The sequence below is a fragment of the Elaeis guineensis genome, chromosome 9 (assembly GCF_000442705.2).
Source record: "Elaeis guineensis isolate ETL-2024a chromosome 9, EG11, whole genome shotgun sequence".
Taxonomy (NCBI): domain Eukaryota; kingdom Viridiplantae; phylum Streptophyta; class Magnoliopsida; order Arecales; family Arecaceae; genus Elaeis; species Elaeis guineensis.
The window spans coordinates 25,656,917-25,666,390 of record NC_026001.2 but is presented as its reverse complement, the minus strand read 5'-3'; the positions used below and the strand labels follow the sequence as shown (position 1 = coordinate 25,666,390).

Sequence of the window (9,474 nt, the reverse complement as noted above, 5' to 3'; positions counted from 1 at the left end):
AGATTTTAAAATAAATATAAAGAACAACAGCTGTTTTATTTTTTTTCTAATGAATATTATGGAAGTGCTTTTATTGATAATGGTCTTTTGTTTCTTTCACTTAATGATAATGTATTTCATATTGACAATACTATTCTATTTCTTTTTAATCCTTCTGCAATCAATTCTCTTTTATTTTTTCTTAAAAAAAACAATCATCCTAAATCTCTATGAAAACGATCCCGACTCTCCCTATCTATATAGTTTGAGTTGGTTTTTATTCTTGACTGCCTACGACGGTGATCAAATTTTGACATCGTTGTCGGAGATCTAGATATGATTATTTTAAAAATAAAAAAATTAGTCGTATTCTTTGTTTCTTTTTATTTGCTTTCTAACTTGCTTAGTTCCTTAGTCAAACTTACTTTCTTTCAAAAAAAAAAATCTCTACATTGATACCTCATAATCTACTTAAAAAATTAGATACTTAATCACAAAATCTAAAAAGTAAAATAAATCTATTTACTCTTGACTAACTTCTAAATTTGGTCACCTTTTCTTCTTGCATTGCATAATTTTATAAAAATTATTAAGGGCACAAACCCTAAACAAGATAAGGTGGAGATTTCATCACCCTTTCTTGACCCACAAACCACCATCCTGCAAATTGTATTGACCTAAATCTTAACCTAAAATTAATTAGACGTTGGCCCCTAAGGATTCTCGAGCTCAATAGGATAAGGGATCCTAAGAGTTAGATCAGGTTAGGGTTGGTCAGTTTGACTGATATCTAGAAACTTAGTTCAGAGATTACATCCTGAAGGAAGGTGATCATTTAATTAGTTCCATTTGCTTACCTAGCCAACTCAGTTGGTGTCTAAAAAAGCAATAGAGGGATCCCCACCAACCTTACACTTATCTGACCAGTTGAGTGGATAGTCTTTTACTTAGAGTGCTCAAAGACAACCTTGACAGTTAGGAGCTGTCTAGATCTAGGGTTATGCTTAGCTAGGATTGACGACATAACTTGATTACTAACTTACAATCATTAACCCTAATTAAAACACTCTTCTCTATCGTCTCTAGACTTAGGACTCCTTAAGCTCTCATCTTTAGAATTCTCTTCTCATCTATCTCTCTTTCCTCTTCTCTTTTAAAAAAAATTATAAAAATAACTAAAAATTTTTAAATTTCTTCTTAGACAAGGATATCTGATCGATTAGTGAGAATATATCCAAAATTTGCATCGAGTCCAGCAGACCTTAAGCCCACCATGGGTGAATTCGAACATGAATCTCAGATACTGAAAGACTTTTGCTATCCAGTTGGGTCAGCCCAACCCTCATGTATTCGACTGCCACAAATTGATATCAATTTTAAAATCAAACTCCAGATCATAAACATGCTTTTCAAATTCATCAGAATTGAGGATGCATACATTTTTATGAAAAAATTTGAGGAAGTATACGCCACGATGTGGCTCCAATAGCTCACTAAGGATGCTGTAAAACTTAGGTTGATCAACTTTATCCTCAAGGATAGTGTCAATAAGTAGTTATACAGTCTTCCTAACCAATCCATAGCATCATGGGAGGGTTTTATTAAAGTGTTCCTGAAAAAAAAATTTCACACCATAAGATTGCCAAATTTAGGAATGAAATTAATCAATTTTATCAATAACCCGATGAGTCTTTTTAGAAGTGCTTTGATCGTTTTAAGAACCTTTTGAGTCAATGCCCACATCATGGAATAGAACTTGAAGGCCGTGCCAAATCATTTATGAAAGACTAGATCCAAACTCTAGAACCATGTTAGAATTAATGTGTTAGGGTCAATTCATGAATAAAGAGCCTATAGAAGCCTGGTAATTTCTAGAGGACTTAGCAGAAAAGAGCCTAGAATGGGAGATTACTAGAGAATCTGATAGACTCACACCTTCAAGAGGGGGTGTATATCAAGTTCAATCTTCTCTAGCTGAAGAGGTTAAATTTGCATCTTTGATCCATAGGACAGAGGCCCTAGAACTCAAGGAATACACCCAAGTGAACAAAGTTGCAACATCCATTTGTAATGGGTGTAATGCCACAGACCACACAATGGAAGGATGTCCTCTCTTGATAGTTCCAACCGAAAATGAAGTAGCACAGGTGAGTGCAACCTATCAAAGATCCACAAATGATCCTTACGCACCAATGTACAATCCAGGATGGAGAAACCACTCCAATTTTTTTGGCGACATGGGTCAAACTCAAATAGACCTGCCTTCACTCAGTCCAACCCTAGATTCACTCAATCATCAAATAACCTATCAAGTTTCAACAATGATCAAAGGCTTAACTCGCTAGAAAAGGGTCTAAAAATCCTAACGAAATCGACTGCTAGCACCAACACTATACTAAACAACTTCATGCAGACCACGGACAGCTTTTAACTTCCAACACCCAGGCTATTATCCACTTAGAGATGCAGTTAGGTCAATTAGCTACGACTGTGAGTGAAAGAAAAAAAGATAAACTATCGAGTTAATCCGAGGCTAATCCTAGAACTCAGAATAATTAAGGACCACAACAAGGAGCCCAGATCAATCAATTAAATGCAATTCACACCTTAAGATCTGAAAAATAAATAGACAACCATGTCAGTATAGCTGAAGACCAAGATGATCTATTGTCTAAACCATCTCATGAGCAAGTGACCGATCAGACTGAGTCTAAGGAGTCAGATAAGTCTAAGGAGTCAACAAAGATTAACAAACCACCTAAGCTACTTATAGAATCTACCTCAGGGTTTAAGCAATTCGAGACATCACCCACCGATCTTGTAGCTTCTTTTCCAAATAGACTTAGGTCCAACAGACATTTAGCCCATATGAATCAAATCTTAGATATGTCTAAACAAGTGAAAATAAATATCCCTCTAGTAGACATGATCCAACAAGTTTTCACATACACCAAATTCTTCAAAGACCTATGCATAAAGAAGAAGACCACCAACATTCTCAAAAAAACCTTTTTGGCAGTCAGTGTGAGCTTATATCTGTCGAGCCACATGCCTGTTAAGTATAAAGATTCAGAGTCTCCGACAATCTCTTGTGTCATTAGAAAAACCATCATTGGTGGGCCTTATTAGACTTAGAGGCTAGTGTGAACATCTTACCTTATTCGGTCTATGAAAAACTGGGATAGGAGAATTAAAGTCTACAGAAATCATATTGCAATTGACAAATCAATCAGTGAGGGTCTCCAAAGGAGTTGTGGAGGATGTGTTAATCAAGGTCGGTAATTTTATTTATCCTATGGATTTTGTGATTCTCGAGACTGAACTAGTGTCTAATCCAAAAGGTTACATCCCAGTAAACTTAGGAAGACTATTCTTAGCAACCATCAATGCCCTAATCAATTGTCGCAATGGACTCATGAAGCTCTCATTTGGAGACATGACCATTGATCTTAATATTTTCAACCTTGAAAATAAAAGGGACCAATTCATTGATGTAAACCTGATCCAGAATGAGATCTATGAGATCATTGACCTAGGAGAAGAAGATTTTGACTGTAATCTCTAGTCAAATCAAAAATCTAAAATAGCTTATGAAATTTCTCCATCTAGTGATCAGAGAGTTCATCCACAATGGCAACCACCTGTCAAATCACTTGTAAGGATGAATTTTCTGAATGAACCAATTGAAGAAATTCAAGTCCAGGAGGTTAATGTCCTGCTTGATTCACCTCACCTATCTTACCCATTTGAATTTGTTAATCCAATATTTGATACAGGATAAGTGAGGTAGAATTAGTATGATTTGGCTGAAAATGGTAAACTTAGTACTTTTTGAGAGGCAATCCAAATTTTTTTACTTTATTTTAATGGATCTTCATTTTTTTTAGAAATAATGGATCGCTATGTGTGGAAGCACCTGTCAATAAAAGTGATTTGGTTGAAGATGATAAACTTAGTACTTTCTGAGAGACAACCCAATTTCAGCTTTTGCTTTCTTTTGTATTTTAATCGAGTCTTGCTTCGTATCTTTAAAGAAATTTGAGCATAATATTGGTTAAGTTGACGGGAGAACTAATTTTGAAAAGATTTCTGGATCAGATGACATCTCTCCTTTTCTTTCTCTTTTTATGCATCCTTTCATTTTTCTTACTCCACTGAGGATAATATCGATTAAGTTAGAGGGAGAATAAAAAATTTTTAAGTCCTCAAATAAATTAGTATTTAGCATTTCAGTACCTGATTATACTTAAGAATTCAGTTAATTCAAATATTTTTAAAAAAAATTGATGTATAGATCAGAGAATTTGTGAGATATTGAGAGATCAAATATTAAGAAAACTCAATAAGAAGTTAAGTTTATAACTTAAATAATTTTTTTGAGTATTTTTAAATTTTTTTACCAGCATCAAAGAAGAGTTTACTTCTCAATAGACTTGTATAGGATAACTATATATTTTTTCACATATTTAAAAAAAAAATTCAAGTACTTCATGCTGAGTAATCTGACCTCTTTGCCTAAGCAAGCATTGAGTTTCGTGTCAAAAGATATGAAAGACAAAGAAGCTTTATTGTAAAGCTAGTTTTAACTCATAGTCTGTTTGATTCGAGTAAGTAGATTCGAGGGTATTTTATACCTAGTGCCCTAAAGCCATCTGGTTTGAAAGTCATTAACTGAAAACTCACTGCATGGGTCAAACAGAAAGCTTAAAGGGTTAGGACACTCAAAAGTGGTACAATAAAAAAATCAACTCAAATTATATAGATAGGATGAGTTGAGATCATTTTCATAGAGATTTAGAATGATTATCTTTTTTTTAAAAAAAAAATAAAAAAAAAATTGATTGTAGAAGGATTAAAAAAATAGAATAGCAAAAATTAAATTAAAAATATAAATTAATTTATGAAAAAAAGTTTGAAAAATAACCTAAAAATTTTGAATCCACCATGCAAATAAGATTTTTTTTTTATATTACAATATTAATTCTTGTGATTAGGATATTAGTATAACTTATCTCAAAGGGGTACGGACTGTATCAGTTGATTATGGCTCATCCTATCAAAGTATAAACTATCTAAATTTAATTATAAGATATAAGATTTAATCTAACATACCACGATCTATCTCTCCTAAACACATATCGTATCCAGCGATCACAGTATGTCAGTAGAGGATATAGACCGCGTAGGCTAGATCAATACCTCAGAAAAATAAAAAGATAAAAAATAAAAGTATAATTTTATTACATAAAAATTAAATACAAGAAAAAAAATAAAATATGTTTACAGGCTTCATCGTATTCTTGGGTTGAAGGAATTTAGCTACGTATCAAGATCTCTAGCTTCATATTCATCCTTTCTCTTGGATCCCTAAACCTCTCTTATTTTTTCTCTAATTTTTCTTTGCTTTTTCATTAATTTTTTCTCTTCTCTATTCTTATTCCCAGATCTCCTATTCATAGATAAATTTTTTACCTTTTTTTGATAGCAAAAGGAGTCCCAAAATCCTTAGAACTTGTATAATATCCGTAGAAATTTTTTAGTCATCGAATCTTGATTGGACCGCCCAGATCAGTCCAAAAAATCACGTTATACTCCTTATCACAGTTGAGATCCACCACAACCATCCGATCATGCATCTGATGAATTTTCAATCGTTGATTAGTGCCTGTTATCTTCTATCCACCATCGGAACGAACAGCAGCCGTCAGATCAAACTCCAGTTTGAATTTTAGTCGTTAGATCGTGCAAACTTACCTCCTTTTCAATCGACAACGAACACGGACCGTTGGGTTTCACTCAGAATTAATTTGGACCGTCAGATCGTGAAAACTTTTCTTCGTCTGCCATAGACCGCGTCATGCACCGCGAATCACTCCCGTGGATCGCGCCCTTGAATCCGTGGATCGAGCAGCTGGTCCACCGTGTACTGAAGCATTTTTCAATATTTTTTAGGGTATTCACTTAATTTTTGCTTTAAATTTATTTAAAAAATAAAAAATATATATTATATTTCTCAATAATTTTTAACATTTTAGTGCTTAAATTTGCTTAATTAACTTAACATCTATTTTCATAAATATGCTTTAATTTTATATTTTTTTAAAATTATTTATTTTTATAAAAAAATCTAATTATTTATAAAATTAGATTTTAAGATGATGTTACACCATAAATTATCAAAAATATCTTCAATAAATATAAAAATATCCACTTATCACATCCTCCAATTTGAATTTTGTTCATCGTCGAGTATAGAAAGAATTTAGAATTAAGTACCGTTTAACTTAAAGTTTCAAATTTACCAATCAATTTTTAAAAGGACCACTGATATTTAGTAGAGCATGAGTGAAGTATGTCATTGGGGTGTTAATACTAATCAATATGGAAGTTAAGCAAAGAACACTAAATTTTTTTATTTTTTTTCTAAATTACTCCTATCTTAATCTCCAAATACTAATCTTTATATAGATAATATATTGTTACTTCTATCCTTTATTATTGATTTGATATTTTTTTAAATTATCAAAATACCTTCAATAAATATAAAAATATATCACTTATCAGTCGGCTTCAGTAGTTCAGGTTCGCTGTTAGGAGTAGGATGCATCTAAATGGAATCTATCGATCTTGATAGAAAAGAGAATCCTATGCGATTTGTGAGACTGAGTTCAGAAAGTCTTGGCCAAAGCAAGTGGAATACTAGAAAAGAGTTTTCACGAGATTCACAAGTGAACTCGAGTCGAGTCAATCTAGTATATGACTGATGATGGAGTTTGACGAGTTCTCCATGACTTCCGTCAAGTAGGGACTCACAATAAAAGGACTGAATTATACGATAACTGTACCTAGGGATTCAAACTTTAATTTTACTGGATTGTTACAACATACTGTTAATGTCACTGATAGATTGTGGGACTCATTAGGTATATCTTGATGATCGATGACCCTCGAATGGTAGAGTGGAATTATTGTAACCCATCGAAGGAGTTTCAATGATATTGTGATGGAGATCATAATATATCTCACTACCAAATAGAATGAAACCTATGGGGTCTTATATTAGGAGATTAATCTTGAATTATCCAATTGGACTTTTGAAGTTCTAATTGGATTAGATTTATTGAAATCTTATTTGATTAAGTGAACCATGCTAGCATATGGTTAAACCCAATTCTTCTCTAGACTTAGATTCCTTGTTAGATAAAGATTGGATCAAGTCTATTGCCTTGAATCTTAACTAGATCTATTTTGATTTGGATTTAGTGGGACACCTATTTGAGGACAGAAAAGGATTGGATCAAGTCAATGAGTTGGCAAACTAATCTCCTATTTTCTTTCTTGTTATTTTCTTATATGGCGTGGAATTATTGGGAAAAAGAGAGGAGGCGCAAGCCTCCCCTTTTGAAAACTCCCAGGGGTGCAAACCCTTGGAGTGGGCATGAGAAAGAGAGAGGGCCCGCCCCTCTTTTGCTGGCATGGGAAGGAGAAAGAGAGAAGGGGCGTAGCCTCTCCTTTTGGAAAGTCCAAGGGGCGCAAACCCTTGGAATGGGCATGAGAAAAAGAGAGGGGCCCGGCCCCTCTTTGCCTTGGCATGGAAGGGGAGAAGAAAGGGGTTACGCCCCCTCTTTTGTGTGCAAAAATCCTAGAGGGGAGCCAAGAGTTGGCACCCCAACTACTTGCCAAGTTTTGATGAGGGCGCCCACTCAACTTATCTTTTTGATGCGGGGCACCCCATCTACTTGCCAAAAGAGATGAAGACCTTTTCAATTGGCTCAAATTTTTTTGAAAAAAATCAATTTAAAAAGATAAAAAATTTTATAAGATAGGGACTAACCTTTTAAATTGATTGGAGATTGATTTGGAATCAAAAAAATATCTATATAAGAGATCATCTCCTAGGGTTTTAAAATTAATTGAAGTGAGAAATCAGATCACCTCCCTCTCTCCATCTCCATGCCATCTCCTCTTTCTCCTCTCTTTTCAATACTTGAGGGTTGGGCATCCCATCTTCTCACATGCTTGATTTGAGGATAATTTTTTTTACAGCAAGGAACAGAGAGAAAGGCTGCAATTCAAGCGTTGAGATCACGGTCAAAGATCAAGAGTTGATCAAAGATTCAAAAGGATGAGATTCATCTTGGAGAAATAGATCTATAAGGAGAAGAAAGGTTTAAGATTGATCCCAATAGATATCTGTAAGGTTGGACACGTGTGTGGTTCAGGAACCTTCAAATCTAGGATCATCGGTTGTGATGTTTTTCAACCCGTGCAAGGTATTGAGATCCAATCTCAATTTTTATTTTAATTTTTAGATTATATGTATGTCTTAATTCAGAATTCGGATAGATATAGATTAGACATATTGCATGTGGGGTTAAAGAGTTTTAATCTAGATCGTTTTCGCTGCTACTTCAAAAAGATTTGAAATTTATGCATGCAACCCTACCCAATTTTCTTATAGTGGTATCAGAGCCACTGATTTTTAAGACATGTATAATCTAATTTTTAATTTAGATCTAAATATTTGAACGGTTTTAAAATTGATCTTGTGCTAGTATAAGGTTGTCCTGATATAGGGTTAACTTTCTATATTGAAAAGGTTGTCCTAGCACAAGATTGATTGATTTTAAAAATTATTTTCGAAGTATTTAGATCAATCTTTTAGATCTAAAAATAGATGTATATGATATATCTTTTATTCATAAAAGATTTGAAAATTATAATGATTAAAAGTTCGCATCAGACTGATATACCATTATCTTCATATCAGGTTTACCTCCTATATTGAAAAAGTTGTCCTAGTTTACGGCAAAATTTTTTTAAAAAAAATATTTTTAAAATATTTTAATCATTATTTTAAATCTATTTTTATATGTATTTGATATGTGTAATTCTTATTTTAGATCTATAATTTAATATATATATATATATATATATGTGATATATTTTTATAGTTTAGATATAAAACTTTATATATGTGATATATAACATTAGGTTTAAGATTTGAAACTATTTCAAGATCATTAGCCACTAATGCATGCAATGAAATATAATCTAAATTTTTTTAGAATCTAAAAATTATATTATTGCATGTGGTATGAATTGAACAAATAAGGTTAGTGACCAAACTACAATTAGGTTCAATTGATTAGATCAGCTAGAATCTATTTCGATTTTGAATAATTGATTAAACCTAATCAATTATTGGTTACAATTAGATCAAAGGGCTCAAAGTCGAGTTTAGTTGTAGTTGTCGCATCGATTCACATTTTGATATGAATTAATTGACTCAAGATCAAATTTGCTCAGCGGTTTGGGCCTGGATCAATAGGTTAATCGATTGATTCTAATCGATCAATTTGATATTTAGGAATAACTATCTAGATGGTGGTTATTTAATTGATTTCGTTATCTGATCTGACAATTCGTTGGTATCTAAGAAAAGTAACGAGAGATCCTCACTTATCTTAACTTACCTGACTATTTTAGGAGATT

The 9,474-nt window shown here is 32.9% G+C and overlaps 1 non-coding gene across 1 annotated transcript; it reads right to left on the bottom strand.

Annotated features, from left to right (window-relative positions):
• Positions 1-1,623: 1,623 nt before the first annotated feature.
• Positions 1,624-1,730, bottom strand: LOC140851855 (small nucleolar RNA R71). The gene has a single exon (XR_012134612.1). It is a non-coding gene; the product is annotated as a small nucleolar RNA R71 (small nucleolar RNA).
• Between the last annotated feature and the right edge of the window lie 7,744 nt (positions 1,731-9,474).